Raw genomic sequence first — 17,967 nt, forward strand, 5'->3', positions numbered from 1 at the left:
TTCATCTTGGTGGATTTTTCCTTTGATGAATATGAAGTGTCCTTCCTTATCTTTTTTGATGACTTTTAGTTGGAAATTGATTTTATTTGATATTAGAATGGCTACTCCAGCTTGCTTCTTCTGACCATTTGCTTGGAAAGTTGTTTTCCAGCCTTTCACTCTGAGGTAGTGTCTGTCTTTGTCTCTGAGGTGTGTTTCCTGTAGGCAGCAGAATGCAGGGTCCTCGTTGCATATCCAGTTTGTTAATCTATGTCTTTTTATTGGGGAGTTGAGGCCATTAATATTGAGAGATATTAAGGAATAGTGATTATTGCTTCCCATTATATTCATATTTGGAATTGAGGTTATGTTTGTGTGCTTTCATTCTCTTTGTTTTGTTGCCAAGACGATTAGTTTCTTGCTTCTTCTAGGGTATAGCTTGCCTCCTTATGTTGGGCTTTACCATTTATTATCCTTTGTAGTGCTGGATTTGTAGAAAGATATTGTGTAAATTTGGTTTTGTCATGGAATATCTTGGTTTCTCCATCAATGTTAATTGAGAGTTTTGCTGGATACAGTAACCTGGGCTGGCATTTGTGTTCTCTTAGGGTCTGTATGACATCAGTCCAGGATCTTCTGGCCTTCATAGTTTCTGGTGAGAAGTCTGGTGTGATTCTGATAGGTCTGCCTTTATATGTTACTTGACCTTTTTCCCTTACTGCTTTTAATATTCTTTCTTTATTTTGTGCGTTTGGTGTTTTGACAATTATGTGATGGGAGGTGTTTCTTTTCTGGTCCAATCTATTTGGAGTTCTGTAGGCTTCTTGTATGTCTATGGTTATCTCTTTTTTTAGGTTAGGGAAGTTTTCTTCTATGATTTTGTTGAAGATATTTACTGGTCCTTTGAGCTGGGAGTCTTCACTCTCTTCTATACCTATTATCCTTAGGTTTGATCTTCTCATTGAGTCCTGGATTTCCTGTATGTTTTAGACCATTCGCTTTTTCTGCTTTACATTAACTTTGACAGTTGAGTCAATGATTTCTATGGAATCTTCTGCTCCTGATATTCTCTCTTCCATCTCTTGTATTCTGTTGGTGAAGTTTGTATCTACAGCTCCTTGTCTCTTCTTTTGGTTTTCTATATCCAGGGTTGTTTCCATGTGTTCTTTCTTGATTGCTTCTATTTCCATTTTTAATTCCTTCAACTGTTTGATTGTGTTTTCCTGGAATTCTTTCAGGGATTTTTGTGCCTCCTCTCTATGGGCTTCTACTTGTTTATTTATGTTTTCCTGGAGTTCTTTCAGGCATTTTTGCGATTCTTTCAGGCATTTTTGCGATTCCTCTCTGTAGGCTTCTACTTGTTCTCTAAGGGAGTTCTTCACGTCTTTCTTGAAGTCCTCCAGCATCATGATCAAAAATGATTTTGGAACTAGATCTTGCTTTTCTGGTTTGTTTGGATATTCCATGTTTGTTTTGATGGGAGAATTGGGCTCCGATGTTGCCATGTAGTCTTGGTTTCTGATGCTTTGGTTCCTGCGCTTGCCTCTCGCCATCAGATTATCTCTAGTGTTACTTTGTTCTGCTATTTCTGACAGTGGCTAGACTGTCCTATAAGCCTGTGTGTCAGGAGTGCTGTAGACCTGTTTTCCTCTCTTTCAGTCAGTTATGGGGACAGAGTGTTCTGCTTTTGGGCGTGTAGTTTTTCCTCTCTACAGATCTTCAGCTGTTCCTGTGGGCCTGTGTCTTGAGTTCACCAGGCAGCTTTCTTGCAGCAGAAAATTTGGTCTTACCTGTGGTCCTGAGGCTCAAGTTCGCTCGTGGGGTGCTGCCCACGGGTTCTCTGCAGCGGCAGCAACCAGGAAGACCTGTGCCGCCCCTTCCGGGAGCTTCAGTGCACCAGGGTTCCAGATGGTCTTTGGCTTTTTCCTCTGGCGTCCGAGATGTGTGTGCAGAGAGCAGTCTCTTCTGGTTTCCCAGGCTTGTCTGCCTCTCTGAAGGTTTAGCTCTCCCTCCCACGGGATTTGGGTGCAGAGAACTGTTTATCCAGTCTGTTTCCTTCAGGTTCTGGCGGTGTCTCAGGCAGGGTTCCTGCCGCTCCTGGGCCCTCCCCCACGGGAGCCCAGAGGCCTTATACAGTTTCCTCTTGGGCCAGGGATGTGGGCAGGGGTGAGCAGTGTTGGTGGTCTCTTCCGCTCTGCAGCCTCAGGAGTGCCCACCTGACCAGGCGGTTGGGTCTCTCTCTCTCACGGGGTCAACGCACTTTCTTTCATCCAAAGAGGGGTAGATATTTCATTTCTGTATTTTATCTCTTGATTTAATTGATAATAATCATGCATTAGTCTTAAATACAAATTTATTTGTTTATCCTTAACTTTGTATTTATTTGGTATTTGTCTAGCAATGTAACAACCAAATCTCATTGGGCTAACCAAGAGTCAATCTTGGAATTCTTAAACTATACTCAACTTCAATAAAATAAGAGGCATGTGGCCTGACCAATCTGAGTCTCTCCATACAATGACTAAGTTTTTAGTTGATGCCAATTTGTGGTTTTTAAATGGGAAAGTACTTCTTCAAAATATTAAAATCTCCTTTAACCCCACTTTATCATTATAAAGTGCTATCATTCATAACGTTTGACATATACAAACCATAGAAAAGCAAAGGAATTGTCCAATCACAGGTATGTCTTGAACCAAAGGAATAATGTATATTCCTTTCAAAATGGTCAATCTGACAGCATCCAGGCTGCCTTTGCTGATGAGAACCCCATGTCCACGTTGACTCATGGTTCCCAATGAGACAATTAATATAGCACTATTGAGTGTCCCTCTTATCCACATTCTCCCAAAACTATACGACAATCTGAGTCTCCCAATTACTCTTATTTAACACTAGACTGAGATTTAACTTTGAACCTTGAGAACATTTCATTCTATGTACTACAGATGCCCTTAATAAGAAATGGGAACTGAAAGAAATAAAGATTGTGATTTACTTGAGCATGTCTAATAGTCTTAGTTTCAATATGCATGTATATTTGTTTTAATTTTGTAATCCTTAATAAGTTGAAGATACTTTTATATATTTATAATAAAATAAACAATGGGAAATGAGTAGCCTATGGGAATTGCGCACCTGATCCCTCTTGTATGGGGACACTGTGTTCCTTTGGATTGCTTTATCAACAATTGGCTTGACCAATTATCATGTAATGGGTAAAACATCAGGATGCAGTGAAGAAAACATCTCACCTTCAACTAGTTAATGATCCATGCTATGAACCCGAGTTTTACTTTGTCTCCGGTTTGAGAGCTATCATATATAACCTCCAGTTTGGAAATAATTTGAGCGCCCGTTTACAATAATCTTGTGCAGGACTCCTCCAGTGTGTCAAAGTTTGACAGATTGCCGCGATGTCTTCCTTGAAACTCAGAACTTTCTCTGTAACAAAATCCTTTATTACATTTTCTTCCAAATTAATTATAAAAGTTAAAAATGAAATCTTACTTTTGTCCACCACATTAATCCTAAGCACATCAGCCCTTCTTTTTGTCCATATTAATGGGAGCATAGCACTAGTGAGATTTAATTTCAAACTTTTGTAATTATAGCTAAAATTAAATTTTACCATGGATGAATTGTCCATGTCTATCGATGAAAGCAGAGGAGGATTAGAAGCCGGACCTCCAGTATGACTAATGTTATCTTTGAAAATTAATTACAAGCAATGTGTAGAAATCTATATTTGGAACATTAAAGAGTTTCCAAGCAGGGATTTTTCAAATTCCCATACAAGTGTAGCATAAGGATGGGAAGTAGCAAGTCTTTAGGAAACTCTTTGCCACATCAGGGTAAAAACACAAAACTTTATTCTGATTAATTAGGTTGGCAGGAATTCGAGTTTTCCTGGTACACCCCAGCACTTCAAACACAGGGCTTTTACTAAACCACAGGCAAGAAAAAAAAATCATAATTTATTATTAAAACTGAAAATTTAAAATGTATGGATAAATGTAGGAAGAAACCGAGGCTAAAGATTTCTCTAATAGTCTTTCCAATAATATCTTAATGCATGAATATTCTAATGGTAATACCAGTACGAGTATTCGTACTGCTAGAGTACAGAGTGGGGCAGCAGAAACCTAGATAAATCTTATTGGCTCTCACAGATGCTTACAAATATACAAAAAAAAAAGCCTTTTATTTCAATAACTTTCAGACAGCCATTCCATCATTCAGAGTTTACATGAAGAAGGAGATTTTCATTATTGGTTTTTACTTACAGTGTTAATACTTTAATAGTATGACAGTTTTGCTTATAAACTCATAGCAAGCATATTTGTCTAAGGGAAAAATCAGTAAATCCTGGTTTTCCCCATCATGTTCTAATGCATAATTACTGATGGTGTGATAAGTTACTTTTCTTCAACGTTCCCCTTGCCGTTTTATTACATTTTCAAACATTCACCATTTGGGTTCACTGGTGACTATTGCCATACTGTTCTCAAATTCACAGAAGCTTCACATTGGACTTCAAAATATTAGACATCCCAGTTTGACCTCTGAACATTTGGTAATGTGGTCATGTGTCAGGGTATGAACTTAGCTTGGTGTACGTTTTCGTACATTACTATATAATTTCTATATCCAGAATATGATGTTGAAAATATGCACTTCTAATTCTTTCCCCACTTCTCCATTTTACTCTGGTGATCTATGGAAGGCAGCACTCAGAGATCTTTAGTTAGTTCACATATTAGTATCAACTATAAGTAGATAAGATCCAATTCAATCCTCATTTACAATATCTACAATATTTTAAGTATTGTGACCAGAACTAGTAGATAGGCAAACAGAAATTACTGAAAATGGAAGATTCAAAAGCATTCTGATGGGAGAGTTGACTTGGTATCTGTTGCTGCTCTGTCCAAGTGGATTATGATCACTGACCACCCATCAGTCAGAGAGGAGGGTCCATTTATGTTTCAGAAAAATTACTAATATAATAGCTACAACAGTAGTTTTTAAACAGCAAACAATGTATTAAAACCAAACGTATAATGGAGAACCCATGTCCTTCCGTAAATTCTCAGTATATACCATATGATCCAAATTATCAATGGTATCATTATTAGCGTAGTAATAATTGTCATTTTATTCTCACAAATTTCCCTTGACAGAATGGCATGCCAGACATCTGTTACTACTACACCACATTGCTTCTGTGTACTTATAGTAACCTCCTTACTGAACAAATATTTCTCTCCTCTTTCCCATTATGATATCAGGAGACAGTTAGGTCTTCTTTCTGATATTTACAGCACCATTATAATGTTAAAGCAGTCACTCCTGAGAACTTATGCCCATCAACTGGATGAAAAGTGCACTACATTTTATGTTGCTTAGGTAGAATTCACTCAAAAGCCACGGAAGGCATTAGAAAGATTGCTTTGGCCCTTCTGATGCTAGCAGAAGCAATAAACCTGAATGCTATGAAAAGTCTATGAAATGATGGCCTCTGAGCTTAACAGTTGGAAATAATAAATGACTGAGGGGGGATGTTATGACATTGTCCATCACTAAAAGTCAAGAGTCTCTCACCATCTCTTTCTACTCTGTATGTAGGGCAAGTGTTTCCTTCTCTGCTGTAGGAGAGTGATGACACAAATGGTCAATTTTTATTAACCGCAAAAACACATCTCCAGGTGTGGCTGCCTTGAGTTTTTCTCTACCGTTTAGAGGTTCTGAATGCCTTCTTCCCACAATGAACTGTTTACTTATTTTTTTATATTTTATCATCAGAAAAGGAATCTTTTATCTATATGGTTTTTAAAAAGTAACCTATGCAATTTTTATGATTCTTATTTATTGCTTGTTTTATTTCCATTTCAAATGTTATCCCTCCCCCCCCACAAGCCCCATATCCCCTCCCCCCTCCCCTGCCTCTATGAGGGTGCTTTCCCCATCCACCCAACCACCCACTCCTCCCTCAGCAGCTTAGTGTTTCTCTGTCCTGGGTCATTAAGTCTCCACAGGACCAAGGGGCTGCCCTCCCAGTAATGCCAGATAAGGCCAACCTTTGCTACGTATCCAGCTGGAGCTATAGGTACCGCCTGTGTATCCTTTGGTGGGTATTTAGTCCCTGGGAGCCCTGGGGGGTCTGGTTGGTTGATATTGTTGTTCTTCCTATGGGGTTGCAAATCCCTTCAGCTCCTTTAGTCCTTTCCATAACTTCCCCATTGGGATCCCCATGCAGTATTTTAATGAAATAAGTAGTTGTGACATTTCTGGGTGGAATTATTACTTTGGTCATGTGAGTATTAGGTTGCCATTAAGAATACAGTTCACAGTCGTATGTTCTCATGGACTTATTCCTGTTGTTAGGATTGATACGTTTATTTATCACAAAAGAACTTACTCCTTCAAGGATTAGTGTGTCAGTAACCAAGCCTGAGCACACCTTACACGTATATTGTCCATTCCACATTATTTCCCATTCTGTTTTACATCATAATGTCAAATTTTTCTAAGAAAAGAAAGGTAAAAAAGTTGATAAGAAATTAAACCTCGAGCTACAATATACATAGCCCTTAAATTTGCTAGGTCATTGAGATGAGACTAAAAATGGAAGAAATTGGAATGTAAATCCATCATTCTGAAGGAATGTGGCAATCACTCCAGTGATTTCTACATCAAATCCAATCAACTTTTGGATAGAGTAAAAACTTGGAAAGTAAATAACTACTGTGTAATAGGGCAGTAAACAACAGATTCTTTTGAATTAAGCCAAACAAGATAGGTAGTGTGGGTTGGGGGAGTTTCAGAGAAGGGAGGCAGGGTTGTCCAAGGGAGACAGGATCATTCTTTGTTGAGGTAGAATCAAGACTTTTTTTCTTATCAGAGGGAGTGAAAGAAAACAAGACAAGTATCAAATAAAAGAACAACGAACAATGAACAATATTTTAATATTAACAGATTTAGAAGAGAGGAATATCTTGAGTTTATAACAAAAGATGTATTCACATAAAACAATATAGTTTGTATTGTTAATAAAATAGGATGTCAAAATATTGCTAAAAATCCTTAAGGAGCTTACCTAGGTGACTTAGGACTCAGTAACAGAAACAAACATCTTTAATAGGTACCTGTACAAAAACAACTTTCATCCAAATCTTACTCTCATGTCTTGACAGCACCATGATATATTTTCTAGGTTAATGTTGAGTCATTTTACAGAGGACAAACAAGAAAGAGCTGTGACCTAAATCTACTTGAGAGCAAAACCTACTAAATAGAGTTGTGGTTTAAATGCATCCAGGTCTACCTGTCTTTTCATAGAGCTAATATCACCAAATTTTTGGTGACTTTCATGTCTAAACTATGTTCTTTATATGTTTGTTATTAACTCTTCTAGAATATAAAATGTTTATCTTTCGATATTAGGATATTGTATACAAAGCAATATGCTGATCTAGAATTAGAACTTTTATTTGCTCTTCTCTCTGTGGGCAGTGTTGGGAAAAGGAAAGATATTTCCCATGTGCTGTGTTATGTGGGCAGAGTCTTTAGAGACCTGAATAACTCTTTTATGTTTTCTCCAGAGTGGGCATGATGAGGTAAGGTATCCATTGAATTGTTCTCACATAGTATTATTGAGAATAATTTCAGTGTAAACTTCAGGGCATAGAGTATTCTTTGGAATCTAGTTTTCTTCCAGGTTTTAATCCTTGGAAAAGTAAGACCACCACATACTAATAAGCTGAACTTTTAAGCACATCAAACTCGGTAATTTCAAAACAGCACCATGTCGGAAAAGGGATGTTCAAAATGATAATACCTCTTATAAAAGCTGAACTGTGTGGGCATCCCATGTGAGCTAAGGATATAGGATGACATTTGTACTTCTCAGTGGTGATGTTTAACTGAGATTTTACTTTTTGAAGCTAGTCTCTATACACTGCACAAATGAACAAATGATACAGGAAGAAAAGTGTCCAGTTGGCTCTAAAATGTGTGCGTGTAACGGAGTCCTCTGTTATAGGCTTACATGACTAGGAATTAGCATTGACCTTACACTATCCCTGTTTATACTTGTATGTACATACCATTTCCTCCTTTGGTACTATGATTAATGACTCTTCCTTTCTTTTCTGTAGTTTCTCTTTTCCTAACATTCCTGTTGATAAGTATGTTTCCATTCAAAAGCAGTGTCTCCATGGAGTTGGGAGGTCACTTCCTGTGGCCAGCCTCAAGGTTTTCTCTTTCACAGAGCTGCCGACATGTCATCTTGCTTATGTGGTCCCTGGTGACTGAGCTGCCCTGGTTTTTATTTGAGATTGAGTAGCCCGTACTTTCTTTGCATGGCACTCGAGTGCCATTTTATGACTGCTTACCCTCCCAAAAATGAGAAGTGTCTGCCGTAAAAAGCTGAGTATTGAAGCTTCTCACTAATGTTTAAATAGGTGTTAATAAACTATGGGCTACAAATATCCACATTTTTCTACTCTAATTCTCAGACTTAATTTCATTCACATTCCTATGTACTACTTTCACTTTGACTGAGTAATTAAACTATAAAACTTATAGAAATCTTTTCCTTTTAAGTCTATATACTTAAATTTAAGACAGTGTTACCTCTGCTTTAAAACAGGAAAACTCATAATAAGACTCCAACTGGGCTGCTTCAAAACCTTCCTTACTGATATTTTTTTCACACCTAGAAGACAGCCATATTCCTCAGGTGAAACATGAGACTACCATCTTGTTTCATAATCTGATCAGATGAAAATGAATTTCAAGATAGGTTTCTTCAGATTCTCAAGTCAGTTTCCACTGTACAAGCAACTTGACAACAAAAAAGATCTGTTCTTGCCACTGAGTTCGTCCTTTCTACCTCCTGTGTATGTCTCTGTCTCCCTGTCTGTGTCTGTCTCTGTGTCTCTGTGTCTCTGTGCCTATTTCTGTCCTCTGTCTGCCTCTGCCTCTGTCTCTGTCTCTCTGTCTCTCTCTGTCTCTCTCTGTCTCTCTCTGTCTCTCTCTGTCTCTCTCTGTCTCTCTCTCTCTCTGGTTGTGTTTCCCAACCCCCTCTTTTTCTTCCCCTACCTTCCATTATTTCTCCTGTCCTTAATTTTCACTTCTTCCGCTTTTTACTCTCTGATGATGACATATGAAATAAGAAAATAAATTTTAACTGCAACTGCACATTGTACCATTTTCTCCAGTGATGCAGTCTATCATTATTCAGAGGACTAGAAGCTTTAATTATTTACATTTGGGAGTCTCAGAAATTCTTGTCATCACAAATGCTGAAGAATTTTTCTGGGAAAGCTTTGAATCGTTTCCAGTTACACTCTTGTCTTAATATCTCAAGAAGGAAAAATAATGTTTCTACAACATACTTTATTAAACCCTTTAGGTCCTTTTACAAGAGAGGAAATACCAATTAACATATAATTTAGCAGAACAAAGTATTATCCCATTTCAACTAGTACCCACTTCCTTGAAGTTTATTCAAGCATTAATAACCATTTAATGCAATTTAACTACACTGAGGTATCCATTACATTAATATAATATATCCATCAGGAAATTTGAGTTTTGTCTCCATCCTTTCTGTATTATAAGGTTTTTATCATTTTATTCTGCATTTTATGGGGCTTAGTTTTAAATCTTTAGCTTTGTTATAGTGTGAAATGATCAAACTTTTGCTACTGTTAAAGATGGCAATTATTTGATTTAATGAGACACCAATTGCAAATGGGTTTTACTTATGCATATGCATATAATTAACAAATCTGAATATTTAAACAAGTGGATGTTGTTTCAAGAACGTCAAATTCCATTAGAAATGTAAGTCCATCTTGAGGACTGACCATTAACCATCATCCTGTGAAGGCATAAAAGTTGGAATGGCATCAATACAATGCAATTGTACCTTGGTCTGGAGAATTGTGCAATGTTTTCAAAGTTAAATTACCTGCATTAGCAACTATATTAGTAGACATGTTCTTACTGTTTTAGCTTGGGAAGCATCTGGTCATGGAACTTTTACAATATGACAGCATGTGTTAGACTACTGAATATTGAAAGACCTGTGGAGGTCTCTGTCTTATGTCCTTGAGTTTTACCAAATACAGAGTTAAAGCTCTCCATCAAAATCCCTTTCATCAAGGTCACAGCAATCCCTAGAATCTAGCAGGCTCCATTGCAGTCAGAATATAACCAAGCACAAACAACAATGGATGACATGAACTTTTCTGTTTCATAGTTTGCTTTCATGGGGAAGAACGTACTGTGAGCTCCACAACACCACACCACTCCAGTGAAAAAACAAGCTGCCCTATCTTGGATCATCCAATCTCCATACAGAAAAATGCTGTGAGCCCGTAGGAATTGCATTTCTCATATCTAATAAAGAATAGGTGGTTATTTTAGATTTTTATGCTCTTGTCAAATTATTGTAATCTATTATTCACATTCATATTATTATTGCATAGCATTTGCTTAAATGAGATCTGCAAAGAGGTGATTTTGAAAGTAAAAGCTTATTGGAAAATCTCAAAGTGGGCGATAAAATCCTTGCTAAGTGAGTGATTAAGTTCTTAATTTCATTGATTCAAAGAAAAGTCTCTGTAACTTATTAGCACAAAACGGCATTTGGATAGCAAACCATACATACAAAAATGATCAGTATTTCAGCAAAGTATATCAGGCATTTATCTATATATACTATGTATATATAAAATCTTGCTCTTGGCTCAATTACCTTAGAAACCCAGTGCATCTTTGAGTTCTCATGTGTGCTTTCTTACTGGTTTAGTTCACAGGTTATTCATAAATACTATTTTGAAACCGAGAAGGCAGGCAAATGTAAGGATGATAAATGGTGACTTTTTAGTAATGTACATATGAAAAAATGTTAAATGTCCCAAACATTCTTTCTCTACTCTGGCTTTTGTGGGCCAATATATTTTTAATGAAACAAATAAGATCATAAACATATTTTGTGTGACTCTTTACAGTTTATTGGTTGTATAGATAAGGTTCTTATAAGAACAATGGCTCATCAAGAAAGAATGAGTAGTTTTAATGTCAAAGAGCAAAAGTTGTTTTAGAAGGGAATGAGGGAGGGCAGAAGACAGAAGAGGGACAGTCATGGAATGTGCAGAAAGATGTGTCCCAAGAAAACTTTTCAAGAGCAAGAGTTGCGTTTTCCCAGAAACTCAGATTATTGTTTACCTCTTGTGTTCATCTTCAGCTAAGATAAACACAGTTTCTTCATTTATATTTTATTTTGTACTTACCAAACTTAGAAGATATCTTTCATATTATCCATTCACAAGCTATTTACTAAGTACCTGCTATGACAAAGTTTCACCTTCTAAGCTGTTGTTTTGATTTCTGTTTCCTATGTTTTCATAATCTTCACATCATAGGAAGAAAATGCTGGTTCTGTAGGATCCAAACTCCTGTCCAGAAACCCAGGCTTTGGGAATATGTGTGAACCAGTGTGCCTGACTCCAAAATTATTTTTCATTTTCAACAATTTCTCAGTAGTACATAGGTTAATATTACTGTTATTATTAAAACAAGACTGTTACTTTATTCATTCAAAATAAGGCACAGTAGTCATATAAAATATCTTTCCAATGAAATTTTCATTAAAAAGGAAAAAAGTAATTGTTAAGTAATTTTAGATATCTTTTATCAGTGAATCATAACAAAGTTTTAGCAACAAACTTCTACCCTATAAGATTGTAAAATCCTTTTCTTGATCCCCTAAATGTGTCTCTTTGTTAATTCATTTATTTATTCACTTTACAGCTTAATACCTGCCACCTCTCCTCCCAACTCCCTCCCCCCACCATTTCACAACTCCTTGGTCTATTCCCCCTTACTTTTCTGAGAGGGAGACATAAGCACCCCCACTCAGTTTCACCCTATTCTGGCATATTTAGTCTCTGTATGACTAGGTGGATCTTCTCTTATAAAGGCCACACATGGAAGCCAAGCTATTGGACCAATGGGCAACAGAACCGCTCTAGTTGTTGGGGGATCCGCAAGAATATCAACTTGCACATCTGTTACATACGGACAGATGGCTCAAGTCCAGCTCATGCTCACTCTTTGATTGGTGGTTCAGTCTCTGGGAATGCTCAAGTGTCCAGGTTAGTTGACTTGCTTGGTCTTTCTGTGGAGTCCCTATCATCTTTGGGTCCCTTGATCCTCCTTCCAATTCTTTTACAAGACTCCTCAGACTTCATCAAATGTTTGGTTGTGGCTCTCTGCATCTGTTTTCATTGGCTGCTGAGTGGAACCTCTAAGAGGACAGTTATGCTAGGTTCCTTTCTGCAAGTATAGAAGAACATCATTAATAGTGTCAGGGATTGGTTCTTGCCTATGGAATAGGTCTCAATTTGGACACAGAGCCTTTTACTTCCCTCAAAAGTCAAGTGCTTTGGTAGGACATTGTCTCCATTTCTGTTCCATCTGTCTCCCTGAACAAGGTCATTTTCTTATGATTTGTGTGTTTCGATATTCAGGGCTTGCTATAGTTAGATAGGTATGTTCTGGTGCTGTCATATTGCCCTGGTTTTTGTAGATTTTGTTCTTACACTGGCCTTTAGCCATCTGATTGTGCCTGCTTTTGGCAGGCCTGGCATTCCCTGGTGGCACCAAGCCTCCAGGGATGTAGTCAGAGTTGGTAGGTCTTGATCACATCAGGCTGCTGTTTTCCTGAGGGAATGGACAAGCCCCCAGAGATGCAGGTGTAGGTGGTGGTCCCAGAGAGTAGCAAGTGGCTCTTTGTCCTATGAAGGAGCAGGCCTCCAGAAATGCAGGCAGAGTTATAATCAAGGAAATGGATACAGACGGGTTAGAGGGAAATTCTCACTTGCTGGGTTTGCCCAGAGGTCCTGGAAGGCAGATATTATGGTAATGGGTCTCACCTTTTGGTCATTGATATATGCAGGCATCTTGGATTATGTTTAGAGGTGTGTACCAAAAGACGGAGGAGCACAGAGGAGAAAGGACAGACCTCATGGGCTACTGAACTTGTCAGGTACCCAGCAGGCAGGGAATATGCTTCCTTTTCTGATGCTGAGTCAAAACATGAACCAGTCATTTTGACTGTTTCTTGATATCTACTTATCAATTGCTAGAATATGATAGCAATAAATTAAAGGCTGATTATTGAACATGAGTGTTAGAATGAAAGTCCCATGTAGGAAACAAGAGACAATAAAGGAAACCAAACAGAAACTTTATCATCTTGGTTATCTACAAAGAAAAACATCATGGATTGGGTTCTTGAAAGTATAGAGACTGTTTAATGAACACATTCCAACAGTCCTTATGTGGACTTAACCCACTGTTTTGTTTTGTCTTGTTGGTGCTGTTTATTAAGATAAGTTTATTTCGACAATGTCATGTTTAACTTGATATGTTTACCGTGAATATCTTGCAACACTGGGTCCAGCAACTTCAAGAAAAACATTTTTAAGTTTAATCGCATAAATGAATAAAGTTGGTAAAAATGTAAAAATAGACCACTGCTCAATATTTTTTTTGTGAGTGATCCTTCTTTATATTTAGACTTTAAAAGGAACAGCTATAGAGCAATGGCTGGTATACAACATGAAACAACAATAACAACAACAACAACCATCATCATCATCATCATCATCATCATCATCATCATCATCATCATCCCATTTGTTCCAAAAGACTGTTTCCCAGTTTTGTATAAGGTGTGAACTCCTTTTTTTTTTTTTTATTAACTTGAGTATTTCTTATATACATTTCGAGTGTTATTCCCTTTCCCGGTATCCGGGCAAACATCCCCCTCCCCCCTCCCCTTCCTTATGGGTGTTCCCCTCCCAACCCTCCCCCCATTGCCGCCCTCCCCCCACCAGTCTAGTTCACTGGGGGTTCAGTCTTAGCAGGACCCAGGGCTTCCCCTTCCACTGGTGCTCTTACTAGGATATTCATTGCTACCTATGGGGTCAGAGTCCAGGGTCAGTCCATGTATAGTCTTTGGGTAGGGGCTTAGTCCCTGGAAGCTCTGGTTGCTTGGCATTGTTGTACATATGGGGTCTCGAGCCCCTTCAAACTGCTCAATATTTTAAGGTATGAGTCAATTTCCTAATAATTTTTGAATGAGGAATTTTTCTTTACCAAATATAAAAATATGAATCACCATAATATTAAGCATATTAAAAATAAAACAAGTAATTTTAGAATCCATGATACCTCAAAGATTAAGTATTACTATTAATTTTCCTGTTTTATGTACTTATTATATTTAAAATTAATATCGAGAAACCCTTCCTTGATTATTTAAACTTGATTTTGTCATTTAAATTATTGAAGTCTAAACTAACCAACATAAATTATACCTTATCTCAAAATTAAATAGCCCAAGTCCTGCTTATGTCTACTTATTGCCTTTCATATTTTTCACTTTTAATAGTACCAGGTTGCAGAATATTTAGCTAAATTTCCATGCTAGCAACCAAAATCAGGTTTTTATTCCCTTTATGACTTTGCAGCACCAAATAATGTAGAAATTGCTGACAAGTTAACCCACAGTGCATTCCTAAGGTCTCTAATTTTTTATTAAGGACCCAGTTTCAAAGAAGTACTCAATTTTGCATTTTATAATCTAAGTAAGAATTAAAATTGGAATCTAGATAGTTTCTTCTGAGGCTTACAGGCGTGGCTCAATGAGTAAGGCCCAGAACCAAAGTGACTCAGGCAGGAGCCAACTGACTCCCCAGCCTCTACTCTTCCCTCCATAGACAATTTGGCAGAAGTTTCACACGCATCATGTAGGCTCAGCCAAATAGACAAAGACAGAAACATACATAGTCACACTCATATATCCACATGTACAAAAATACATAAAAGATAAATTATCAATCATTTGTAGTTTTATTTTGGACAGCTTGGCAGATTTGGTTCTGAAATACAATATATATGTGTATATATATATATATATATATATATATATATATATGTGTGTGTGTGTGTGTGTGTGTGTGTGTGTTTGTGTGTGTGTATATATATATATATACATATATATATATATAGTGTGACATAATATATCTTTATTTGAACTGAAATGTAGCTGGAGTTCATTGTACTTGTGTACATTATAAATCTGCTCTTGAAGAAATGATAGATCTGAAATGCTCAATAAAAGATGGAATTCTCATAATTCCTAGTTAAGAAATGAATACTGGAATTACACATATACTCCCACAAACATAGATACACACATATTTAACACTCAAACATATTATATACACACAGACACAGATTACAAACATACATACACATACCCACACCACATGCATATATTTAATATTGTAATCTTCCAATTTCCAAACTATACTTTACCACAGCAATTAAACATTTTTGATATAGATATTTTTAAAAATTACATTGTGTTGGAAAATTTTTTTCATAAACACTTGTTCTGCTTTTCTGATGTTGAATTACAATATTGCAAGGTATTGCTTGTTTGTTGAACTGTTGAGGATTGGACTTAGGGAACTGTGCATATCCAGTAATTTTCATTTAAAAAAATCAGAATACAACTTAGTATCCAGCTGTTTATGTGAGGCTTAACAAAATACCCAAGAAACCCAAGTTGAAGGAAGAAAAGCCTATGTTTTGTCAAGGTTTCACTTCAAGATGCACTCAGTCCACCCTAGTCTGGTCTAGGGGCCAGAGATAAGTGAGGATGACATGGGTCTGGCAGCATGGGGCTGAAAATTCTGCTCTGGCAGGCAGAATGTGGGGAGATAGAAGGAAGCCAAGCACATGCCCTTCCTTATTGCTTCAATCAGCTCCACTTCCTCCCTGAGTATTCATCTACGGAACCATAACTGGGTGAACCCTTTATCTTTTGTAACTTGTGCTTTTTCTCAGTCATGAAGTTCTCACAAACTAATTTCTGTTAATATTATAGTCAGCAGGAGATGATCTCTTCAAACACAAGACATTTGAGTAGACATTTTATATACAAACATAAAAGTAAACAAAACCACTACAGAGAAGACACACATGGTGAACGCTGCATTTATTCCTAGAAATGTTGTTACTGAGGTTCTTTTAATTATTTTTACTCTATTTTCAGGGGAAAACTGATGATTACAAACTACTTTATGTAGGATTAATGATATTTTGTCTTTAATACACTCCGCTCGGTTCAGTTATTCCTAATCTCTTAACATATAACTTTCGAGAGACACAGTTTCCAACCTATGCTAGATATACAATATTCTTTTATGACTCACTATTGTCATGAACATGAGAGGTAGTAAAATAAAATACTATCTGATTAGTAAATTATGGCCATTATGATTTTCATAATTTAATATATTACAATTGTAATATGGATTAATCCTATAGATATCTGGCAATAAAAGCACCCATACCCATAGCCTTTCAGATACAATACAAAACTATTACTTGTATCAGGAGGTGATGGAATTGAAGCTACTATATATGAGTTATATCAAAGATGTTTTTAAGAGAGCCTAGGAAGACTAGAAAGGCAAGTTCTCAAAACCAGATTATAACTAGTAGGTATTCTAGGGCTCAGTTTTTAATCTCTATTTAATTTTTAACTTTGCACTATGTGAACTTTCTCTGGAAAGGAAGAAAATGAACAGTGCAGACTCGACAGGATAAAGACTAGGCCCCATGTAAGATGAAAGCTTTCTCCTGGGTGTTCAGGGTAATTATACAGGTATGGGAATCAAAAGAAAGAGGTAAGAAGATTAGAATACTAATGGATGAAATGTGACCTTTTCTCTTGATCAAAATTTATGCCTTGAAGTTCATGTGTGCAAACATTTGAGCACATGAAACCTTTTGTAGTATGCACAGAGCCTTTCATTTTCTTCAAAAGTCATGTGCTATCTAGCACTCAACTACTGGTTTTCAAGTGCAACTATTTTGAATTTATAATTTATTTATATTATGGATCAGGTATGGGAGGATACAGGGATGATATACAGAGGATCAGGAATTTGAACAGAGGTGTGTAGCAATGGCAGATGGGGAACTGGTGGTAGCCATCATCAAGTCCCAGATGCCAGGAAAGCAAGAGGTTCCCAGGACCCAACAAGGATGAGATTAGCTGAAATGCCCAACAAAGGGGAGGGAGAACCTCTAAAGACCACATCCAGAGGTTAGGCAAAGCTCCTGATTGGGAAATGGGACTACCTACTCATCTCCAAAGTCTTAACCCAGAAGGGCTCCTGTATAAAGGAAACACCAGGACAAAGTGTGGAGCAGAGACTGAAGGAAAGGCCATCCAGAGACTGCCCCACCTGAGAGGCTCTGCCAGAGCCTGATACATACAGAAGAGGATGCCCATAGCCAACCATCAGACTGAGCACAGGGACCCCAATGGAGGTGTTAGAGAAAGGACTGAAGGAGCTGAAGGGGTATGCAACTCCATAGGAAGAACAACAATATAATACAACCAGACCCTTCATACCTTCAAGTGACTAAACCACCAAACAAAGAATATACCTGGACGGACCATTGGTTCCAGAGGCATATGTAGCAAAGGATGGCATTGACTGGCATCAGTAGGAGGAGAAGCCCTTGGTCCTGCGATGGCTCCTTTCCCCAATGTAGAGGAATGCCAGGGTGATGAGGTGGGAGTAGGTAGGAGTAGGAGCACCCTCATGGAAGCAGGAGAAGGAGGGATGGGGAAGAGGGGTTCTGGAGGGGAAACTGGGAAAGGGGATAACACTTGAAATATAAAAACATAAAATATCCATTTAAACTAGCTATAAAAAGAAAAGAAATGAGTAAATTCCCATAATATGTATGAAACAATTTGACAAATAAGTTGTCAGATTTATTGACAGTGAAATTTAGTGGAATTAGCTGATGGAAAATCACTGTAACTCCCAATAGCCAGGCATGGAAACCTTTACAGTTTAAAAGAATAATTAAAATAAT

This window comes from Rattus norvegicus, chromosome 3 (genome assembly GCF_036323735.1).
Source record: "Rattus norvegicus strain BN/NHsdMcwi chromosome 3, GRCr8, whole genome shotgun sequence".
NCBI classification, from domain to species: domain Eukaryota; kingdom Metazoa; phylum Chordata; class Mammalia; order Rodentia; family Muridae; genus Rattus; species Rattus norvegicus.